The 24,532-nt window shown below is 39.7% G+C and overlaps 1 protein-coding gene across 1 annotated transcript in view; it reads left to right on the top strand.

Moving 5' to 3' along the window:
* Positions 1-2,253: 2,253 nt before the first annotated feature.
* The window catches only part of MID1 (midline 1), a 318,886-nt gene continuing 296,607 nt past the window's right edge, over positions 2,254-24,532 (top strand). The window contains exon 1 of the mRNA XM_074323499.2: positions 2,254-2,416. The gene's annotated coding sequence lies outside the window, so the exon portion shown is untranslated. The remainder of the gene's footprint in view (positions 2,417-24,532) is intronic.

The raw sequence follows: 24,532 nt of genomic DNA, 5'->3' as shown, positions 1-24,532 counted from the left end.
CCAGCCTTTCCCAAACCATTTCTTGAGGCATCCAAAATGGGTTTAGCAGAGGGTTGTAGTCCCTCTTTGAAATATGCTACTTTGAGATCCAATTTTCATTTTGACCTTCCAATTCAATAATTATTGCCCAAGATATTTTGTGTTTAAAACCTAAATGATTGTTTGCTTAAAATTGTAAGAAAAAATCTGAAGGCCAGCTTAAGGCACTTAAAGGTTTAGCCTGACTTGGAAAAAAAATGCATTCTTCGTCTTGCATCAACATGTTAATAAAGTCTAAAGTTCCTGCATAAACAGAACTTGCTTCAGTGGGAATTATGAGAACGTAAAGGGTGCAGGATCATAAATGGACTATATTAGTGAAAGCCATTTACCTGGCATGGCACACAGAGTTTTATTTAAGATTAATGAAAACCCAATAAGTAGAAAACACTAATATTCCTTCCAGTGGGGGAGTCAAGATGAGTCTTAACTTGATACACTAGAAATGTGTGCACTGTGAACAGAAAGATGTGTGCAATATTTGCAAAGTTATACTTTCATAATATTTTATAACCCAAATTCATATTCAATAAAAATATACTTCCTATCTCATTTTATGACCTTTCTGGAGTTACTTAAAGGCAGTCATTTTAGCAATAAATTATGACTTTATAAAGAGTATTTTAATCAGTTTGTATATTGCATTTAAACTCTCTGGATATATGATTATTAAAAATTATATTTGAACATGGAAAACTGCCATGTTAATGGACTTCTGCCTCGTCAGGTTGACTCTAGTTTTGGAAATTCCATTGCAGTTAAATTCTAGAAGATCTGGTAATCTTGGCTTTTCTACAAATTGATCATGAGACTTTGGACCAATCACTTTATCTCTGCAAGTCAATTTTGTTATCATGGAAAGGAAACAATAACACACACTGCATCGTGCTCCTGTGGCGATATAAAGAGAAATTGTATGCGAAAATCCTTGCCCATTTGTAAAGTGCTATTCAAAGATTAATTACCCTTCCTGACAGTGTGATTTGTGCACTTTACTGCTCTTAACAGAAACTCTCTATGATTTGTTTGTATCCGTGCTGGCTTAGGCAGTATGTAAACATTCATTGTCTCTCTTTCCCGAGCAGAGACCTAAACCATGGCACTGAGCTATTTTTACTAAGATTGTCACTACTCAAGGAGCAGTCGGCCAGTGGATGAAATGGGGACAAAGGATTCACTTTAAGACGGGTTTTGTTCAGCAGGCAGTCTTCACCCCCACCGCTCAGGTATTAGAAAGTTTTGAGTCTCTACTTTATAGTAAGACTTTCATGGAATTGGTTAGAATTAAAAAGAACTATTACTTTACTCAGCGGTAGATAAATGTAGGGGAAAGAGCCAATTACTGGACAATTGATTTAAGTTACATACTTACATTTAAAAGCTGTGTTTTGAACCTAGAGTTAGGCCTTCCCCAGAATTCTTTTTAAAATGTGTTTTCTTATCTTCGTAAGTCCAGGAAGTTGTTTTAAAATTTTTACATATAATTATGCAAATTCAGCAGTCTTAGATTTCTTTCCTGAAACCATCAAATAACACTTCACTATATGGGCTCAGGAGGGTTATTACAGGGAATAAATAGATGCCATTATGTGTCATTTTGCCCATCAAAGAATGCAGTAGCAATTACTACATTATAAAGGGAGTAGACTCAAAATGATCGCATTGCATTATCTACTAAAGGCCTGGGAAAGTTGAATAACTATTACTTACTATGCTCAAATAAAGCATTTGAGCCTTATTGATAGAAGTTTGTTCACATTCTCTTCCTGTCACATGTTCTATTCACTTCTTTGAAAATAATTTCAAGATAAGTTGCCCTAGTTTTAAAAACATAAAAGACAAATGATAATATCCTATCCTTTGGTTTTTCTCCCTACAATGCCTCCAAATAATGTAAGGTTGGTCACAGCTCATGATACAAAATACTAGCTGTTGACTCACAGTTACACTAGAAGGGCCAATTTTACAGACTGCCAGGATAAAGATGATTTTAATTAAATCGCACAAATCCCTTTGTACTGCAACCAAACCCTACACTGGCTGACTGACTCTGAGCCAGTCTGGCTTGTGTAGAGTTAACCAGGTTACAAGATTCCTAGTTAAGTTCTTTCACCAGGAATGCAATTCATGTTTACCTATATAAGGAAACCTGTTCGGCTGACCTGAGTTTGGCGGATTTTTGCGCTGACTGGGAGGCGTGTAAGCACACAGCCTGAGAGGGGGAGTGATTCGGAGCTGGACAGAGCAAGCTTCCTGAACGCTCCAGCCATCCAGCTGATCCCAGGCAGCCTGCTTGGAGGACCTACAGGTTTGCCTCTTCCAGATCCAGATCACAGCTGAGGAACAAAACCCCGTCCTGGGAAAAATGGGGAAGCCGGTGAGTCTTACCGATCTCTTTCTGCTTGCTTCTGCTAAGTGGCAGCCTCACTGCTCACACCCAGGAGGCAGAGGGAGAAGCTTAGCTCAGCCTCTCACCCCACAGCTCCTTCCTGAGCAAACACAATGCTGCGCAGATACTTCCAGACAACTTTCCTGCCTGTTTTGTACACCCAGAGTCCACAGAGGCAAGGATTTTAGCACTTTACACATTCCAGAGGGTGTTTTTACTAGCGAAGAGTTTCTAGACCATCACGATGAGCAAACTTTCTCATGTTTGTTGCACTCTAAAACCCTGGAAATGAGCCTTGGGGTGCTTTGCGAGAAGGCTGAGTCCCCGAGGAAGTAATAGTAAATCTAAGTGGGGTTCTTACAACCACAGGCAGTGTGATATTCTGCAGAAGTGCAATTTGTCACGAAAAAGGCAGTCTGAAGGTATCATTTTTCATTCATGCAGCAGCAAAATCTTTGCATCCTGCACATGGAATAAAGGACAACTTCTGAGACACTGAGGAAAGAAAGAAGCCAAGCTGGGCTCTTTGTTCTAGACAATGTAAAGACGTTCGGGCTTGCATTTTGACAAGTCGCGCATGTCTATTTATACATAAGGCGAGAAGGATGAATAAAGGCTGTATGTCAAAGGCGCTGCGGTCGATTGAGTTAAAGTTTGGCTATATCCTATATGTATACAAAGATCTCAATCTGAATGTAATTAAACATGGACATGTGCAAGGGTTTCACAGACCTGCAGGGGCATTTTTGTTCTACTTGGGACAATTGAGAAAGAAGGCAAAGCTATCCCAACTGAGTTTTGGGGCACAGGTAAAACTTGTGAAGAAAGTCGATTTTTTTCTATATATATAGAGCAGAGCTGTCAAAAGTGATTTGGAATCAGGTACATTTTTATTTTTTTCATTTTTAATTTTTCATGCCAAGGTGGTTTCTTCATTGAATTAGCTTGGATAAATGTTTTGAAAATTTGACTGCTCATCTGTCAAAGAAAGATTGTCATTTTCTGTCCAACACAGGGACTTCGTCCTAGGAGTTTAGGAAGCAGCATTGTGGCATGAGCACCCGATTTTGAATTTCTCATATTAAGAAATTGATTTCTTAAGTTAATTTCAAGAAAAGTACTCAGCGCAAACAAGCAGATTTGAGAGAATGGCCCCTTTTTTAAAAAAAAAATTGCAAGTCATAGTCCAATCCCTAGTGAGGCTACTGATTGAATAGAGGGCACGGCAAGTGCTTATTCATAAAAACAAAAGCTACAGCCAGTTTTATTCGGGGCCCTTGACTTGAAAAACCTTAACTCTTCATAGTGACACCGTTTAAATGAAACCTGCTCACCTCTATGAGCTTGAAACCTAGAAAAGCAGTGTGTGTGATACAGTAAATGTTTTAGGAAATAAAATTCTTCATAGCACAAGCAGCAGAGCTGCAGAGACTATTGCAAATGTTTTAAAGCTTGTTAGCTCCTAGCTGCTGCTCAGTAAAACAGGAGTCTTGATATTGTGTTGCTTTCAGTGGGAATCAGTAACCCAGGAGACACAAAACACTATTTTAAAATATACGGTTAATAACAGATGTTTCTACCGGGTTGTCTCACCCTGCCGATGAGATGGCCTCAAGCCAAATCAACCAGCACGTCCGCCGTTTTTCCTGTGAGTTGATATGTACACAGTTATTATATACTAATTACATCAACAGCCAAGGGACTATATAACCAGAAAGATAGATAAGTCTCCTGGGGTGGGGAAGGCCGGGGCTAAGCATAGGGTTTTTGAATCTCATGTTTGGAGTTCTCCTTGCCAGGGGCATATGAATTATTGTACATGACTGGGAGTCCCAGCTCCAGAATCCACTTATCCTCGGTTCCTCAGCGGCTCATTGGGGGGCAATAATGGTGATTATTGTATTTAACACTTGGGCGTTCATAGCATTCCAGGAGGATTTCTTCTTGATGATTAAAGTTATTTCAGGGTCCGAGCTAATCTGCAATGAAAGATACTTAGGACATGGTGGTGTTGCATTAAGCCTTTTGAGTCACTGGTGCTGTGTGCTCTGGTGGAAGGTTAACCATTCTGCAGCTGCTTAGACCTATGAGATGGTGAGAGAGTGTCCTGGTTAAAGGAGATTGGAAAGTACGGGGAGGGGGAGGAGCGGGGGGGAGGCAGGGGAGAACAACAAAGAAACACCAGTCTTCTCGGAGCCTTAATATGTTCATCTGCTAATATGTGTTGTGACTCCCCGCCAAAGTGTAGCATGTGAAGAATGGTTTGCTGCAAACTCACCTGGCTGCCAGTCATCCTGAGGAAAATTCTTTAAGACAAAGCCTCCCAATGGGTGGGCCACAGAGCACTGGTAGATGATGAGTGGGTTACAGACATACCCAGAGCTTGAGTCCTCTTGGCATCTGGGCCATCAGATTCTGCTTGGGCTGGAGGTAGCCCTCAGAAGGTGATCTCTGGACCACACAGCTTCCTCAGTTTGCCCCACTATATCGCACAGATAGGATCAAGTTCTCTATCTGTCAGGATGTGTGAAAGCTAACACGCTGTGACCATCCAGGCCCAGAGTGTAGATCGTGCAAGTCAAAATTCTGCTACGCTGGGGCTCACTGTGACGAAAAATACACTAATATTTATTGTCTTTCATGCTATGGTGGGACGTCAAGGCCCTCTATATGTCATCCAGTTTGCCCTTTTTATTTAAAGAGGGGTGTGTGTTGTCCTGTTCTTAAAGATCTGAAAAGCTAATAGTGAAGTGTTTTTTTATAAGATCCTTTCTAATATTTAGTTATCGTTTATACTTCCCTTTCTCAAACTGCTATCAGGGTGTGTTTGTCTGGGATTCTCCCACCACCAGTGTGGCCTCGTCCAGAGGCAATGACATAAAACAACCTGCTTTCCAAAGTTATTTATTAAGTGTAAATTCTTTCCTTGGACACTGTACCAAATTTGTATACAGCATTCCTGTTCCTGGTGAACTTTCTCTGGCTTTCTCTGCCTACCATTTGACATCAATTACCTTTTCAAAAACATTTTGTATTATTAATTCCTGTTACATTCATTCAGCAAATATTTATTGAGTGCCTTTTGAAGTCCTATGCTAAGTACTCTGGAGGAAAAGCGGGTATATAGGAGACAGATGAATTTAAACCAAATAGTCGTGCAACCGATAGCATTTCTGCAAAAAGAAATCTCATTACCTGAATGTGTGCAGCATATGAAGCATAATGTCCTACAAACTTTTTCGACTACTCACTTTTTGGCTGGTCATTCTGAGGGACATTCTTCAAATCAGAGCTTCCCCACTGATGGGCGCAAAGCAGGTAACACACAGGTTGTGATGTTCGTGCTTTCAGTGACCAGAGGGTTTCCATGTCAGAACATGTCAGGTAGAGGCCAATGAACTCGATATGCTTAGAGAAGAAAGACGCCACCTTGCTCCCTGCAGATTATCTATAATGACAGAGGTCTGGATGATGTTAATATAATTTTCAAGTCCACACTTTCTTGGGTTGTCAGGAGTTTGTAGGGCACCACATGAAGAAGAGATATTTCCAGAGTACCGGGTAACTCCAGAGCTTTTATACTCACTTTTAATCACTGGAAATGATTAAGGTACAAGTTCCAGTGACAATTCTTATGAAGCAGACAAGCAAAGCTGCTGTCACTTCTAAGGTTATATATGTAAGGCATAGAATTAGGGACGGTGAATTAATAACTGGTATGCACCAGTAGGATTTTCCAAGTGTCTAGGGCATTGGCAAAACCAATTTAAACTATATTTATATTTGAAGAAAGGTTAGCTGGCGAGGTCACAGACAGGACTAGAACTTCTAGTTAAACGTAAAAGTACATTTCCATTTTTTAATTAATTGCTTGCAATCACATATAAGGGAATCTTCTGTGGGTGAACCTTTCAAAGAAATTGACTTACTTTATACAATATTAGCAAAGGTTGAGCCAACTTTATTTTTTATTTAAAAGGAAAATATAAATGGATAGCAGTGCTTTGTGGGATGTGGTATTTTCAGATAGGCTTGGTACTTAATAGCTGGATCTTCATAAAGAATGGCTCTAAACTATAGGTACTCATATGCTCACGCTCACTCATGAGTTGCTCTTCACTTGTCTAAACTTGAGACAGAAATGAAATTAAGCAGAACCTCCTCAATTTGACAGTTTGAGTTTTAACACGTGACAGAATTGGAATTTTGGCCAAAGAGCTTGGGCCAGGAAATGCTGCATTATTTATAGGTATTGTTCTGCAAAAGAGGCCTTGGTTAGTTAAACCCAAATTATTTTCCCCCCTGAGTATCTAATTGTGCAGTTATTTAGATCTGTACTGACACACTCATCATGTATTGCCTTGGGGAACAAAACAGTGTATAAACTACTAGAGAACGGATAACAAGTTTACTCGAACTGATATACTTGGCTTAAAGTTAAGAAACAAAAGAATAGCGGTATTTCCCAAGTTTCTTCCAAAGCAGTGGACAGTGGGTTTAGCCGAGTCATCTTAAAATTCTCTGGTATTCAATTTCCTCATCTATCAATAGAGACATAAATACACAATTCGTGGAACAGTTATGAGTACGGAAGATGATGATGCCTGTGAAAGCACCTAGCACAATGCTGGGCATGAAGTCAATTAGTAAGTATTAGCTGGATCTGAAATGGGTCTGAGCGGATTAGGCATCTTGAACAAACAAGGGGTTGAAGGAGTAATAAACACACACCGGTGGCCCGTATGAAATTTTGCCCACTCGCTGATTTAAAATTCGCTTTTCAATGAAGTATGATATACTTTCTAATGTCTTTTATCAGGTCCTTTTTGCTTATTTTTGTTACCTGTTTGTCCCCTATGGGGCTTTGTGTTTGAGACCCTTGTTCTAAAGTTTCCTTCCTTCTGTAACAATCTATGGTATCTCAAAATTCCATTTCCCCCTTTTAAGGTATTTTCCCAAAACAAATATATTTTGTAAACAAAACAAGAAATACTCACTTTGTACTTATTAATTTACAACTTGAAAGCTTTTCCAACAGCAACAGTCGGAGGGACTGGGCTGGTTACCGAATTTATTGATAAAAGCCACTTGTTTTATTCACAAGTGGAACATCTTTCTGGCTTCAGTTCATAGCAGTTGTTTTCCAGGATTCTTAAGGCTGGACCTCTCTAAGGACGTTATGCCCCCAAGGTTACCCTCAGATCCCACTCTCTTTCTCCCACGCCCCACCTACCACATCGTACCCCAGTGGAATGTAACATTTGATCTGATGTGGTTCCTATGATGTGGAGAGAATATGTGCCATGGGCCGGGCACCTGTCTTAGCTTGGGCTGCTGTAACGAAATGCCATAGACTGAGTGGCTTAAATGCAAGACACTCATTTCTCACAGTTCTGGAAGCGAGGAAGGAGGAAGTCCAAGATCGAGGTATGGACAGATTCAGTGTCTGATGAGGGCTCTCTGCCCGCCTTACAGTTAGCCACCTTCTCATGTGTCCTCACATGGTAGAGAGAGAGCAATCTCTCTCTTCCTCTTCTTATAAAGGCACTAATCCCATCATGGCGGCCACACCCTCATGACCTCATCTAACCCTAATCACCTCCCAAAGGCCCCACCTCCAAATACCTTCACACTGAGGGTTAGGGCTTTTAGAAATCGGGGGATGGGGAACACAGTTCAGTCCATAGCAATGGCTCTATTGAAGTGCAGATAATAGATAAAGTGACTATTTCTGATTTCCTCTCATTGAACTTGAGATATCCATTGTTAGATACAACATTAAGGAAGAAAAACAATACTTCCAATTAGACGATGATGCAGTGTTTTCTTAGCATTTATGTATTTTATACAACATTTATTGAAAGAATTCTTTTAGGCTTCTTGAGACCAATTTTTTAAAAATCATTTATTCCTCCTGTGCATACATCAAATGGAAAATAGAGGTAAGATAAACTTTTTAAGATTAGAGTTGTCGTGTGTGTTGTGTGTGTGTGTGTGTGTGTGTGTGTGTGTTTTCCCACACCATGCCATCATGGTTTGTGCCAAAAGACAGCATTTCTTTTAAAAAAGAGCTTCTATACTGTCTCTGAGTTTCTACCGAAAGGTAATAACCAGAACGATATTCCGTTTTGAAATGGCCCTATCTGGGAATGCAATTGTCCATTTGTACCCCCAGGAATATCCACCAACTTACTGCACTTTTCAGTGAGGTAATTCCTGAACCCTTCTAACATATGTCCGCAAGTGCTTTAAGAACCACACGCGTGGTGGGTTCCATAGATCTCCTGGTTATCTCTCCAGACAACTTTCTCCCAGTGCTGCCTGAGCCCTGAGAGGATCTCTCCCTGGCCTGAGGGAAACCCTCATTCCTGTCTATGTCTTTGAGAGGCTTTGCCAGTGCTTGTGACTTTTTCCTAGTGGGCAGGGCTTGTTTCAAATAATGCCTAGAACTCAACAGAAGTGACAACGATATATACTTCTATGACTGAAAAGGGTGGGTGGGAAATGACAGTTATGTCATGACTGCAGCCTGAGATGTCCCCTGAGAACTCAGGAAATAAGAGTGTATCTCCCCCACCCCACAGGATGCCTAAAATCTCAGCACTAGAGAATGATTTCATTGTCTTTGAAAGTATAAAGAGTGTCCTAGTAGAAGCTATGGCTCTAGAGAGAGCAACATCTGTAGTAGCCATATTGACTGCTTTGGCATGGATTTCTTTCCAATTAAGACTATGTAAGGGAGCAAGATCCGTGAAGATGGGACAAGCAATTGGATGGGGATGAGGATATAGGAATGGAGAGACGGCAGAAGAGAGAAAACCAAAAAGGAGAAGCTCAACATTCATTCAACAATATTTATCAAATTCCTGCTCTGAACCAGGCACCACCCTACATGCCAAACCTGAAGTGGAGCCTGCACTCAAGTACTTAATCGTCTAGTTTAGGAAGCAAACATTGATGAACTATCATGCAAACAAGGTTGAAGGTGAGCCTGGCATGAAAACTATACAGTATAGCTCAATGTTGCCATGAGGTTGTACTGGGAGGATTTAGCTAATAGGGAGGGAAGTCAGAGAAAGCTTCCCTAAGAAAGGGATGCTTAAACTGAGAGCTAGGAGGAAAGAGTGTGTTTGGAGGGGTAGGAAATGGCCAGACTGTATCAGGGAGTTGTCAACAAGGGATGACATTTGTCTTTTGGAAAGGCCACACTGAGAGAGCAACCTGGAGAATAGATCAGAGGGGCGTTGGAGTGAATGTGGGTGAACCAGACAGGAGCCTGGGAGAGGGTTCCAGGGAAAGATGGTATCTCCTTGTACTGATATCATGGTGGTAGAGATGAAGAGAAGTGGGTGAATTTCAGTTATATTTCAGAGGTGAAACAGACAAGAATGGGACATAAGCAGTGGTGAGGGACCAGGAAGTGTGAAAGCAATCTCCCAGGAATTTGGTTCACCTAACTGGAGGGATAATAATGCCGTTAATGATGCAGGGAACAATGAAAGTTGACCTGGTTTGGGGGTAGGGAGAGGAATTCTTTGCAGCCTGATGGAGTGGAGAATGCATGAGCTTTGGGGCTGAAAGACTTGGTGTGAATTCAAGTCTTAGCTCATTCATTTACTAGCTGTGTGATTCTAAGTTTCTCTGAGTGTCAGTTTTCCCATCTTTAAACAGGAGACCATCAACATCCACCTCACAGAGTTTTTCGGACAATCAAAATAACACAAGTTACTATTATCACTCCACAAATTCACCAGTTGTGAAGCCTAGGAAAAGAATAGCTATTTTCAATAACTTCCTGGGGGGTGGGGTGGTGCGTAAGAGTCTTGACAGCTGCTATCTCAACACTCTGTAAGTTTACCTAAGTGAAGTTTTCTCTTTGTTGATAGTGTGCAGGGCAGCTATTAACTTCAGTTGTCTGGTGAATTCCTTCTATTTCATTCCAACCACCTCTCCTCCTCTTCCCCAACCTGGATTAAGGAATCCCATATATGAATAAGCTACATTGCTTTTCTCAGCTGAGATCCCTTATCACTATTAAGAGGACTATAGGATTTAGGAAAATGTAACCTGAGAGTTTGCACTAACAGATGAGCACACTTGATTAACTTCACACTCCCTGTAGGCTTTGGGTGAAGGTTTTACCATTCTGTTTTTCCAGCATTGATTTAGCAAGAGCATTTTATATGATGCATGATTCCACTGCCCTTGAGTGACCTCAGCAAATTCCTTTCTGGCTTCCAAATATTCTCTCACTAAAGGGAGACATTTGGCAGTGAAAGCTGCAGCCACAGGGTTAGGAAAACCTTGGAATAAGCAGGTGAAGAAAATGAGGGGCATAAACCCTATGGAATCCAGGTATGAGCTTCCCTCTCTGCAGGTGTCTGGCATGGTAGGACCCAGGTCACTACCAAAATTCTCCTGTTGCCTTGTTCCATTTCTTTCCCTTCGTTCTTGACACACACTAACTATTAAGTCTATTTTAGAGGCGTACTTATCTCTCACTGAATTATCAAGAAGATTAAGTTTCCCATCAAAACCCCATTCAGTTATTTTTCCACACAAGAAACACTTCTCATATAGGAAAACATGTGGGAGAGAGTGGGAGGCATTCCATTTTGTCATGTCACTTGTGTAATGTTTGGGTGAACTTTCAGATAACTAGACTGTACTTGGTTCTCCATCTGGATATTGGAGATTTTACTGTACACACCCAGGCTGAGATTTGGGTATGTGGGAGGAGTGGAGAAGGAAGCAGGAATGGAAGCTGTTATCTGAAATAGAAGTCTAGGCAGTTTTTTAAGAGCTTCCGCTTTCCACTACCTTCCCCTATCTTCATAATCTTTTTCTCTACATGGACTATTTTGGTGCAAATGCATTTCAAAATATAAGGGCAGTTTAAAAAGGAAATTCTAAATCTGAATTGTATCTCCCAGGGAAGCTGCGACTTCACTTCATAAAGACCCATTTGGCTTTAGTTTTGCTAAGTTCAAAGTAGGAGCATTCCATAGAAACTTGCAGTTAGAATGTGCAATACCGAGTTTCCCCGAAAATAAGACCTGGCCGGACCATCAGCTCTAAAGGGTCTTTTGGAGCAAAAACTAATATAAGACCCGGTCTTATTTTACTATAAGACCTGGTATAATATATAATATAATATAATATAATATAATATAATATAATATAATATAATATAATATAAAATACCTGGTCTTATTTGACTATAAAACTGGATCTTTATAACATAATATAATACCTGGTCTTATCTTAATTTTTGCTCCAAAAGACGCATTAGAGCTGATGGTCTGGCTAGGTCTTATTTTCAGGGAAACACGGTAGTAGTTGCCCCAAGTCTGGATATTTTAGGACTCATGGTGCAAGAGAAGGAATCCAAAGCTAGACAGTGTCATACTAGAGAAAGAGGTCACTTTGCCATGAATGTGGTTACCTGCCAATAAACCATTTGTCGATAGTTCACAGATAATGAAGGAGAATGATCCAGAGTGAAGGTCGCAGCAAAGAGAAAACACATCAAACATTACAATGAATGAAAAATGATGAGGACTTCTCTTTCCAGGCTGCCAAATAAAGCTCTTGCAAAGATAAAGATGTGAGCTTCACACACCATCAGGCATTCTGGTTTGTTTATCCTGCTTGGAAAGACTGAAATTAGGAAGGCCTCCACCAACAGATTGTAGGTCATAAATTAGTTAATAAAATATGTCCTGTGTTATCTCTGATACAGCCTATTTTATATATACTTGTCCATTTGATTTACTTGTTTCTCTGCTTACTCAAGGCTGTATTTTGGTAGCATAAGTCGATATATGAGTTTTAGATTATACAAAAGTTTATTTATAAATGACCTGCCTTCTGTGGGGAAAATAACCATGGTGTGTGTGTGTGTGTGTGTGTGTGTGTGTGTGTGTGTGTCTTACATATAATTTATTGCTGTTGATCAGGAATTTCAAAGTTAACTTTATCTCAATATATAATACTAGTGATTCCAGTGAAACATATATATTGTTATATGACAAAATATATTTATTTTTATCATAAAATTAATTTTCATTGCTGCTTCCTAGACCTTTTCAGGGCTTATAGTTCTGGTAAAATATTTCCATGTATAAGTATTAGTACACCCAGTTCTTGTTTCTCTACTAGCGTTGCTATCGATGAGAAAGCAACACTGTATGTATCTATGTACATTTCTATGTATATTACATATACACAAATGTATGTGTCCATTTGAAATTTTCTCTGTATTTCAGAGGGTAAGCTACTACTGATTTTTTTCAAGTTCAAATGAAAGATATTACGAAGATATTATTAAGACCAAGTATAGTGATTCAGAAGAAAAGTGGAAGTCCAAATAGGTCAGGGAGAAAGGAAAAGAAAAAAGGAGAAAAGGGGGGGAAAGAGAGAAGTAGGAAATGTTAGAGGGGGGGAGATCCCAAAGCAACAAAAATCTGCTCTCCCATCCCCAGCCAAGCCCACATTCCACATATAAACAAAAGCCCATCAGACAAACAGGTGGGGAAATAAGGGATCAAGAAAAGAAGGGGCAAGCCACATATTGCTAGAAAATACTATATACATATATATGGATGGAGGGAGGGAGGGAGGGAGGGAGAGAGAGAGAGAGAGAGAGAGAGAGAGAGAGAGAGAGAGAGAGAGAGAGAGAGAGAGAAGAAAGGGTGAGAATGAAACCAGGGGAAATACTTGCAAAGTTAAAGCAAACGAGCAAAGAATGGAAATACAGAAGAAAGAACTGAGGAGGTAACATTAAAAAACTAAAACGTATGAAATGAGACCGAAATGGTCATTGTGGCTGAGTTGGTGGATGGCTGAGAAGACATTGCTCTCTACATGTCTTGACCAAAGGAGGATTAGACAGCACAGAAATGAAGGTGGGCAAGTGGAAAACCGCAAGAAGGGAGTAAGGGTAAGGCGAAGGGGCCACTGTTAGCCCACCTGAGAAGACAGCCAACCAAGCAATAGGTCCCAGAGAATGACTGTGTAATAATGTTCTGGTGGGCTTTGTCCCAGCGAAATTGACCCCTGAAGGTGGCAGAGCCTGTCTAATCTGTAATTAGTTCTATTCTGCGATACTAGTGTGAATGCTATTTGGTTTGTAAATGTCCCTACTCCAAAAGGCTTGTGTAGCAGGAATGGTGGGCTTCTACACTGTGAGGTGCCCCAGAGGAGGTTGGCTATTCCTGATTTAATAAATGATTATTCTAGGGCACTGACCGATAGCTCGGTGGCCTCAAGAGTTAATCCTCCAAATGCCTCCCATTCTCCCAGGAGTGATTTATTTGGCCAGCAGTACCTGCCTTAATATTTACTAAACGCTTAGACTTTCTGAAGAGGAGGGGGGCGGGGAGAGGTGGTCGTATAGGAATCCATTTCCACTGTCAAGCTTTACTCAAGTACCCAGTGCTTGACTCTGTAATTGCCAGGCTTGGAGCCTGCCCGCAAAATTCCAAATCCAGTCTCTTGTGGGTTTGGACTTGCTCATTTATTTTTACTGTGATTTTGCTCATAATAACTTATGTTTGTAATTCAGCAACCCGAGGAATTGTTTTTATGGCAAGTTAGAATCTTACAGTCAATCACACGTTTCAAGGCCCATTTCAGGAAACAAGTTTGACGCAGCATGTTAACAGTGAATTATTAATTCTTACTGCAGCAGGCAATGAGGCTGAGAGTGGTCGGGGAATGCTCACCACTTGTTGACGCAAAGTTACGCAGCTGCATTTAAAACTCCAGTGAGCAGTTCTGAAGATGGCAAACTTTACTTTGATACAGTGCCATAGCACCTCCATTAGTGCCTTGGTTAGAATGCAAACATCTGCTTGCTTTTATTGCCCATGTGTTATTTAAAATGGTCTGTTTCTTTATGACGTAAATCACTGGAATCAACTGACTATTTTTAAAGACTCTTTTAGTATTTCCCTGAAACGATCACTCTTCCCAAATGTTTAATAGATAATTGGCCCATTAGGTACACCAAAATTATAAAGATCATATCTTTTTTGTGACCTTTTTCAAGGGTGACATTATGACTAAAGTACCCTGGCCTGCTGCAGAATTTGTTGTCTTTTGTGGCTCCACGTTAGCACATTAAGTCAAAAGAGACCTCATATTTTCAGTTACTAAATATGGGACAGTTGACCTACTGGGTTTTGCTCACTGACCATAGCTTTGTGGATTTGCCTAGTTTGCCCTGCAAGGGTTCGCTATGCCCATCCCAGCATATTTATATAACCCTGGCAAGTGCAATCTATGTCTCCTCCGTGCAGATAAGCTCAGAGCAGCAACGATCGTCACTTTAATTCCAATGCATTGGCTGTATTCCGGAGCCCCTCAGTGGGCAATTTTATCTTACTTTTATGGCTGTTAAGTGTTTAAAGCCAATGGGACTGCTCAAGAAAATGAGAGCCATGAAACAAAGGTTCTACCTATGGGAAAAACAAAAACCATCAATTATGATCCCAGATATGAGAAAAGATTGGCAAAAGGTATAATGAATAGTAAAATGGTTCTTCTTAACCCACTGATTAGAAAAGGCTTGGGAAGACATACCTATACGTACTGCATCCTTTGACTTGTAGAATGTTATAAAATAGACCATCTGGAAGAGTACTCTCATGGTATTCCATAAAATATGGCTCTTACTCAGATCCTAGGATTGCATGGAGGCAGGAAGCTTCCATGGAATTGCCAAGGGAAGAATATTGGAAGATGATAATTTGAGGATTATGAGAGTTCCTGAAATTTGCCAAAGAATTGAGACAAAGATTAATTGGGAACTCCTAGAGACGAGACAGAACAAATGTGGAAATGTTAGGTTATAATCATTTCTTTCCACATAACATCTATTTGTTTCTTACTCTCTCTGGGTTCCAAATATTGAATTTATGAAAATGGAAGGAAGGAAATGAGTGTGTACCCATTAGGGATGGGGAAAAGCATACCTACTACCTCATGACTGGGAAGAGGAAAAGAATGGGATGGAGAAATGTGAGGCCATTGCATGGAGTAAATGTAACAACCACAATGTAATGTTTAAGAAAAAGAATATAGCATTCTATAAGTCACAAATGGAGGGATGTGAGTAAAGGAGATAATTACAGTTCAAATTAATTTCATTTAGTTAGTTGAAAAGACTAGATGAGTGGTCTTGGAACTAACTTTTGCAGTATTTCTAAGTCTCTCTCTCTCTCTCTCTCTCTCTCTCTCTCACTCTCGCTCTCTCTCTCACACACACACACACGCACATACACACACCCACAAACACACAGATGCTCACGTGATGCAAATTATTTCCCCATAAATAAACCAAAATAAAACTAATACATATGTGTTGCTTCCCATCCCACCTAAGGAAAGAAAGATGTAGAAAAGAACTCAACTTTGTTTTCACAACCCTCAGTTTTCCACAGCCATCACGAGCTGTTTAATGCCTTGTGAGGCGGTGCAGAATGGCATAGACGTTAGGGCAACAAACTTTCGAGCCATGCAGACCTGAATTATCATTCCTGCCATGCTACTTGCTATCTGGACTTCCTACTCTTAACACTTAACTCCCTGACCTTGGTTTCTTTTACCACCTGCCTGCCTGGGTCATTTGCTAAGAGTAGATTAGAAGATATATGTGCAGTATTCTGCAAAGAGTAAGTGCTCAATAAATGCTAGCTGCTATCATCCCTACTAAGTCCCTTGAGAGTGACGGGCCAATATTTGATGACTATGTGAGCTATGGAACTGTTCCTCTGAAGGACAAATAATACAAAATACACTGCCTCTGGGGAGAGGGTACCCACTAAAAAGCTTTTGAATGTGCTGGTTAATGTTGCTTTTACTCCAAATCACTCAGAATTGTTTAGACTTCCTTCAGAGGTCTGTGGACTTAGACAAGACTTAGGATCTCTTTGTTAATATAGCTAATGAAAAGGATTGATAGCATGTCGAGACAGTGACCTGCCAGAGTTGAAGGTGGACATTCATTCTCTATCACCCTGTCCATTCAGTTCACAATGGACTGCTTTATACCTTTAAAGAATCTTTCTGAGACTCGATCGGCCTAAAGCTTCACATGTAAAACATTACTCAAATAAATTTGAACTAATGGTACTAAAATACTCAGTGATTGCAAGCAACCGTTGCAACGTAGGTTGGCTCAAAACTAGCTTTTAAGAATTTTGCCTGGAGACAAATTCTCTGTGAAATGCTTGAACAAATTAAATACAAAGTTGAAATTTGTTTGGAAGATGATGTTTTACCCAGACTGGTTTTGTATTTCCTCTTGGATCAGAAACACATTAGTCCTTTTAAAAATATACATGTCCTGAAGACACATTTCAAGAGGGCAGAAACCCTAATCAACAACAAAATTTTATTTCTATAAATATGCAAAAATGGCAGTGATATTGAATGAAAGAAATTAATATCCATCACCATTTCCTTTTCCTGTCACTATCAAGGAAATGGTTCTTTTGATGGAAAAGAAAACCACGTTGAAGCCATCCTGAGATTAGTAATAATTGTAGGAGTTTTGCAAAGTTCTTCATTGCTGAAGTCTACTTACCATAAACATTTAATTTTACTTTTCCTCCTCTTAGATTCTGAGGCACAGATGAAGGATGTATTTGCTTGTTTTCCTGAAAGGTAGATGACAAAATTGTATCCCTCTGTAGTGTTTTATAATAAAGACCTCTGAGGAAAACACTTAGGGTTTCCTGACCTTTCAAATGAGCTGTACGAAAATTCAAGTGCACAGATTTTCCTTGCTAAGTTACCTTAGAGCCTTAAGTAAAGACATTGTGTTTTTCCTTCACACACATCGGATCCTTCTAAAGGGCTTATGTCATAACACCTTTCTGTGGAAGGGTCGTTTACTCTCAGTTTTACAGAATAACCAAGGCAGAAACACCCAAAAGCTCAACATCAAAGGGCTTGAGACAGCCCTACCTTAATGCCAGAATTTGGATCATCTGGTGAGACTGTAGTTTGGTTTCTTAACTAGAAAAATCGTGGTAGAAACAGAAGCTGGGCCTGCCAGCTCACCTGGCTGGGTATCCATTGCCTCCTTTCTCCTTTATTTTTCCATGAGGGCCCCTTTTGAAAGACGGTACCTCTGTCACAGTTACCTTTGTTTACCCACAGCCTCCCCAAACATGATCTCAAGTTTCATTCTGTAGGTAATACTTGTTAAACATCATTCTGAATGGCACATATTAAATTAGTTTTTCCCACATGCACACAGAAATAATGTCCATAGTGATATTATTTGGAGTCTATGCAGTAGCACCAAAGATGTAGTTTAGTTGGTTGTTATTGTCCAGTTAACGATTTTTACAAACCTATTGTGTTCGGGGAAATCTGCTGGATACTTAAGGACAGTCAGAATATTTTCGAGAATTCAGCATCTTGTACAACCTTTAAGTGCACGGTTTAGTAGAAGACGAAGCAACTAGAATATAAAATACAAGCCATTCATTTGTTCAAGCACCATTTATTAGGCACCTATTTATTAGCCTATGGAGACACATGTCTCCTGCCCTCAAGGAAATTACAGTTTGATAAAGAATTTTAAATAGGTGCTAAGTAGAAGCACAAACTCACCATTTTCATTAGAAACATAACTTAAATATAGCAAGTGTGAAGAAAGCTATGATCTGTTGAATGTCAGAAATAACAACTCTGGCTTATGCTTATATCAATATTGACCTCATAAAGACTGTGTAATTGACAGAAAAGAACTGAAACTGTTTTGTTGGATTTTTTTTTTAAACTTATTTGCAAGCTATGACTTACATTTCCATTGTCTACTTGAAATAGTTCTGAAGTGGTTGAAGACATTGCTCAAGCTTTAGTGAGCTTCAGCGTCTCCACAAAAGAGCTAGTAAAGAAACAGATTGCTGGGCCCCACCTGCAAAAACTCTGATTCTCCCGGTCTTGGGGTAGGGCCTGAGAGTGCATTTCTAACAAGCTTGCAGGTGATGCTGATGCAGTTTGCTGATCCTATGACCCTATTTTGAGTAGAACCTGTTTAAGATATGGACACACTGTTGCCATAGCTCTGAGATTCTGAGGAGTGAAAGATGGTAGGAAATCTGAACTTCTGGTCTTTGCCGGTAGAGTGGGGAAAAAAATTGTCCATTCTAACATAGACATGAAATAGATTCTTCTTTGGATTGTTCAGGACCTCAGAACTTGTCTGGTAAGGTTTTAGATTTGAGGAATTGTAACTTATCAAAATTAGTTCAACTCTCTGGTCAGTATAGTCAACTTGTTAACCATGCAGCTGCATCAGCCCCGGGGGCCTGATGAAAAGGATTTGTTCGCTGTAGTCACAGAACTTTAGAGTTTCTAGTTCCCATATATACCCGGGAGAATTATTAGACATTGTTTGCATGTTCACACTTTGCTGTCCCTGATCAGTTGCCTGTACCATAAGGCAGTTTCCAGTTTTGAGTGGAGACACCGCACAAGACCCCATGGAGGGAGGCTGTGGCAAGGACAGATAGTTGGATGTGAGCTCACAACGTCCCTAAGAGTCAAGTCAATCATATCCTCTCTTCTGTGATGAGAAACACCCTGCCTTTGCCTGCTTCCAGCTGTAATTTCACTAGTGCGGTGTGGTAGGATGAGAGCATTAAATGGCGAGGCAGACGAAGTGATTTCTTGTCCTGGCACAGCCCACACTGACCCCTCTGTAACTTGTGATCCTTTGGAGTCAGTTAAGGTCTTTAGTTTGGAGTTCCTGGGTCTATAAAATGAGAATGCGTGATATTTTACTTTTACTTTTACCAGTACAAGTAAAACTGGGGAAATCTCAATAAGCTCTATAGATTATATCAGCATCTATATTCTGCTGGTGATGTTCCACTACAGTTTTCTAAACTGTAACCATAAAGGAAAATTAGGCAAGAGTATACAGGGTTTCTGTGTGCTATTTCTTATAACTGCATGTGAATCTACAATTATCACCACAGACATTTCGATTAAAAAGGTTTTTTAAGTAATACAGAACTTGGTGTTTTATGAGCCACCCCAGCAACTAAAAACTGGTGTTAATATGATTTCAAATGTCGTTATGCTCAGTAGTTTTCCCTCATTATTTATTAGTGGATCTTCTCTTTTACTTTTGTAAACTTTCTGGCAGTAAATTATCAAACATACATGAAAAAATAAAATAAAGTAATATCCTCTACAGCAGCGATTGGCAAACTGGCCCACGGGCCAAATCCAGGTCACCACCTGATTTTGCACAGCCCAGGAGCTAAGGATGACTTTTACATTTTTTAATTTGAAAAAAATCAAAAGAGTAATAGTTTGTGACAAGTGAAAATGATATGAAATTCAAACTTGTCTCCATAAATAGTTTTATTGGCACATAGCCACACTCATTCATTTATGTATTGTCTGTGGCAGCTTTCAGGCTACAACAGTATGGGTGAGTAGTAGTGACAGACTGCCTGACTCATAAAGCCCAAAACATTCACTATCAGACCCTCTACAGAGAAAGTTTGTCCACCTCTGCACTAGAGGGATAATTGCCCCGGATTTACTAATCTGTGAAGGCTTCCCATTATCACTTGGGTTTCCTAAGGTAACTCTGACAAGAGACATGTGGTTTCCAGGCATTCTCTGAGGAAAAAATAAAGAAAACAATGCTAACAGTTCACAACATAAACTCCAAAGGAAAATGTCCTAAATGTCCTGCCTGAGTCAATAACGTGTAGTCTTGGGTTATTTTGTTTGTATGCTCTGCCCTTCTGGAAAAAACATCACAACTTGAGAAATTCAGCCCATAGGATAACAGACATCCGTTTAGGGAGAGAGAGCGCTCAGGGTTTCTTGTGGAGAACAGCAAATAATGTTGTCTCAGAGCAAGACAGACATGGGTTCAAATTCAAATCACCATTCAGTCACTTACCAGCCATGTTACCCATCTTTCTGGACTCTCTTTACTCTTCTTTAAAACAGAGATAATGACACCCAGTCTCAGGGGTTTTAAGGAGATTCAGTGAACTCATGTTAAATGCCTGGCATGTAGTGGGACTCAGCAAATGCTAGTCCAGGATGGGAGGCCACTAGTTGCTCTGTTTTGTGTCTGGGCTCTCCATGCCTCACATCCCTCAGTCTAACCCCAGAATCTACAAAGACGCATCAGAATCCTTTTTAAAAGATCGCTCTGGCTCCATTTCTGCATTGTTCTCCATAGGTGTCTATGGAGTACCTTTTTTCAAAACTAGACCATCTCCCTGTTGCCCAGACCTCTCCACTGAGAGGCCCAAGTGTAGGCTCTGACACAATGGAATATAAATCAAATCTATTTTTCAATTATAGTATGAAATATGTCCTCAGTGCTGGGGGAAACCTGCAGATTGATGTTATCCCAGTAGGCTCAGCACTAGTCTCCAAGAATAGGCCAATTCAGGTTTTAAAATGTTTCTAGGCCTTCAGGTTATAAAGACAACCTTCTCACTGAAATTTTATGGTCTGAAGGGAAACATGCATGGGAACTGGCTTGTCAGGTCATCATAAGCGATCGTTCAATTCACAGTGCCCTGGCTTGCAATTAACTGTCCACATTGGTTCACGGGGGACGTGGGTGTGCTTCCCACACAACTGCTCCTAGGGCAAGTTGGGCTGGTGGCTAGGCGACCACTGTTCCATGCCACACGCACTCTGGAAAGGACATAAAATCCAGTCTCGGGTATCCGTTCCACTCTGGGCCAGGCAGAGCAGGACTGGGATGACCCTAATGCTGATGGAAACATGCATCTCTGATCACTACTTTGATCCTTCATAGAGATGCTCAGAGAGGAGTTTCTCAGAATGCTGATGTTTATCCAGCTTCCATTCTGGGGGGATATTGGCATGACTGAACGAGAGGGCAGAGGGTTAAAAAAGCTGATAAATTGGTTTTTTTTATTAAGTCAAATGAGTATTTTTGGAGTTTGTCAACCTTTTTGCTTCAGAGCTATGGCTTAAATTACTTAGTTTCTGTATGTCATCTCCCTTCCCTATGTGTCTTAAGATATGGCAACCTAACAGCCAGCACAATGCAACTACATGTATGCAATGAGCCAATATACACTTCTTCTGTGTGGCCACTCAAGTTTAGTTGCTTAGAGATAAATGTGAATTGTCTATCCCCACTGTAGCCTGCCTCCCACTCTCATCGCTCTCTCAAAACTGTCCCCAAATAATGTCACCGATGACCTCCTCTTGGCTGAATGCACTCAGTACTTCAGCCCTCACTGTACTTCAGCTCTCTGTGATATTTTATATTGCGTTGTGCTGGCGTTTCTTATGCATTGCTTCCCAGATCTTTAAATTTCAGAGACCAATATGATTTTTTAATGGCAGGGGACTGATATAAGTGGCCAACTTTAAATTTTGCCATGAATAATATAAAAAAAAACTTTCTTACACACAAAATATGAAAAATGTACGCTTACTATAAAAAAACATAAGTAGGATATAAACTTAGAAGAGCAGTCATTTACATTAAATAAATTTAGCTTTATGGAAAAAAATTATTAAATTGTCCACATTTTCTTCATTTTACTACTCATTTGAATCTTCATTAATTTCCACTTTGATTATTTAAAAATAATATTTTCAGAATTAACTGCAATAACATTTTTACTTAACAAAAAGGAGCAGTTATTTGACTATTTCTGATTTATTTCATATAATAAGATCTACTATGGTTGATAACGTGAGGAGCCTGAATGCCATGATAGAAACACATTTGGACAATTCGAGTTCTAGACATCAAGATTTATGATCTCTGTAGTTGAGAAGAGTAACTTGTTCACGAATTTAAAGTATGTTAACAGCAGACACATCTGGTATCCACTCCAACATGTAAAGAGCTTAGAAACGATCACTTCTGCCCTCTCAACAAGAAAAAGGCTGAACAAACAAAAATCAATGACTTTTCTTAGCTCCATCAGAGAATTTGAGTTCATAGGACAAACTTCCATCCCCAAAACTGGAAAGACAAGCAAATACAGAGAATACAGAAGAGTTTACCTGAAGCGGAAGGCACTGGACCCAGTAACTGGTAGTAACGCTTAAACCATAACTTCAGTGAATTGCTGGTGGCTGTGTATGGACTAGCTTGAGAGTTGAAAACCACTGGGGACTCAGTCTAAGTGGGGACACCACACTTTTGTGGGTTTCACCTCTAGGATCCCCACCAAATTCTCATGGTGAAAATCAGAAAAAAAATCCCCTGGTGCTTGGGCACAGGGAGGGGGACAGGTAACCATTCTGAAACACAAAAGTAGCCATTTTGAAATAAGCCCATTGAGAAAAGTAACTATTTTGAAATAAACCCACAGCATTCCTTTTTTTTTTTTTTAATCTGTAAGTCTTTACAGTGAGGGAAAAGAATTTACCACAGCCTTGTCTGGCTTGAGAGGAGGGGAATTACCTAATTCTGGCCCCTTCTAGTCTTCCTATCTTACCTAAGGGGAAAAATAAAAGCTGAGATGCACTTGTGAAGGTTACAGCCCAGGGACAGAAGCACAGTAAAAAAATTAGGAATTAATCATAGGATTATAGAACGTTTCCCTTCACCCCCACACACTCCACATTAATGGGGCTCCTGTATAGTGACAGTAGATTCAAGTGAAATAACTGCAATTCTCAGACTCTATTTAAGAAGGAGTTTCTAGGGAAACACAAAGACAAAAGGAGGGGGAAACAAAACAAAACAAGGATACTTGAGGAAATTGAAGCTTCTAACACCTACAGCTACAACAAACAAAGCCTAACTCCTAGGTAGATCAACATAAAACCTATCTCATTTCCTATTACTCAATACATTATGTCCAACTTTTGACAAAAAAAATTACCAAGCATTCTAAAGAGCAAGAAAAACCACAATCTGAAAAGACAAAGCAAGAATCAGAACCAGACTCAGATATAACAGAGATTTTGGAATTATCAGACCAAGAATTTAAAATAACTGATTCATATGCTAATAGTTCTAATGGGGAAAAATGGACAACATGCAAGAACAAATGGGTAACATAAGCAGAAAAATGGAAACTCAGAAAGAATCAAAAAGAAATGCTGGAAATCAAAAATACCGTAACAGAAATGAAGAATGCCTTTGATGGGCTCATTAGTAGACTGTACATGGCCAAGGAAAGAATCAATGAACTGAAAAATATTCCAATAGAAACTTCCCCAAACTGAAATGCAAAGTGAACAAAAGAATGAAAAAAAAAAGGAAACATAATATCCAAGGACTGTGAGACATACACATAATGGGAATACCTGAAGAAGAAAAAAGAGAGACAGGAGCAGAAAATATAATTGAGGTAATAATGGCTGAGAATTTTCCCAAATTAATTACAGAAACCACAAATCCAGGAAGTTCATAGAACACAAAGCAGGATGAATACCAAAAGTCTATACCTAGCCATATCATACTCAAGCTGCAGAAAACCAAAAACAAGGAGAAAAATCTTTAAAACATAGTAACAGCTACTTATTATGTGCCAAGCATAATATAAACATCTTAATTACATTATGGCATTTAATTTATATGGAAACCTCCATCTCAAGGACTTCATACTTATCCCCATTTACAGATTATAAAACTGAGGGTCAGGGAGATATAGGCCACGTGGTTAGTGAGTGAATTGGCCAGAATTCAAACTCAGGGCTACTTAACCCCTAAGGCTGTGTTCTAAGTACTAAGAAATAGTGCTGATAGGGCATAATTTAGTATAATGAGTAAGTGTCAACCTCAGAACAGAAAGTTATAAATTTCTGCATTTTGTTAATAAAGTTAAGAGCTGTGGTTTCCCATTAGCATAGAAATCATCAAACATAAATTGTCACTTCTAATATTTATACAAAGGAACTGATATTGAGCATAAAGGCCAATCTGTAAAATTCCAAAGCAGCTTCAATTAATTTTTAAAGCCAAGGGAAATAACATAATTTCTCATATTCTAGATGTAATTGGGCCAAAAATTTGAATTTGAGTTCTGACTAACCATTTATTAAAAAATAAAAACCCTGTAAAAGATGGAAACTTTTTAATCCAAAGGACTGTTCCCTGAC

Source organism: Rhinolophus sinicus, chromosome 18 (genome assembly GCF_057876585.1).
Source record: "Rhinolophus sinicus isolate RSI-liver-muscle chromosome 18, RSI-T2T, whole genome shotgun sequence".
NCBI lineage: Eukaryota > Metazoa > Chordata > Mammalia > Chiroptera > Rhinolophidae > Rhinolophus > Rhinolophus sinicus.
The sequence above is the reverse complement of the archived record's forward strand: the minus strand, read 5'-3'. Positions and strand labels throughout refer to the sequence as shown.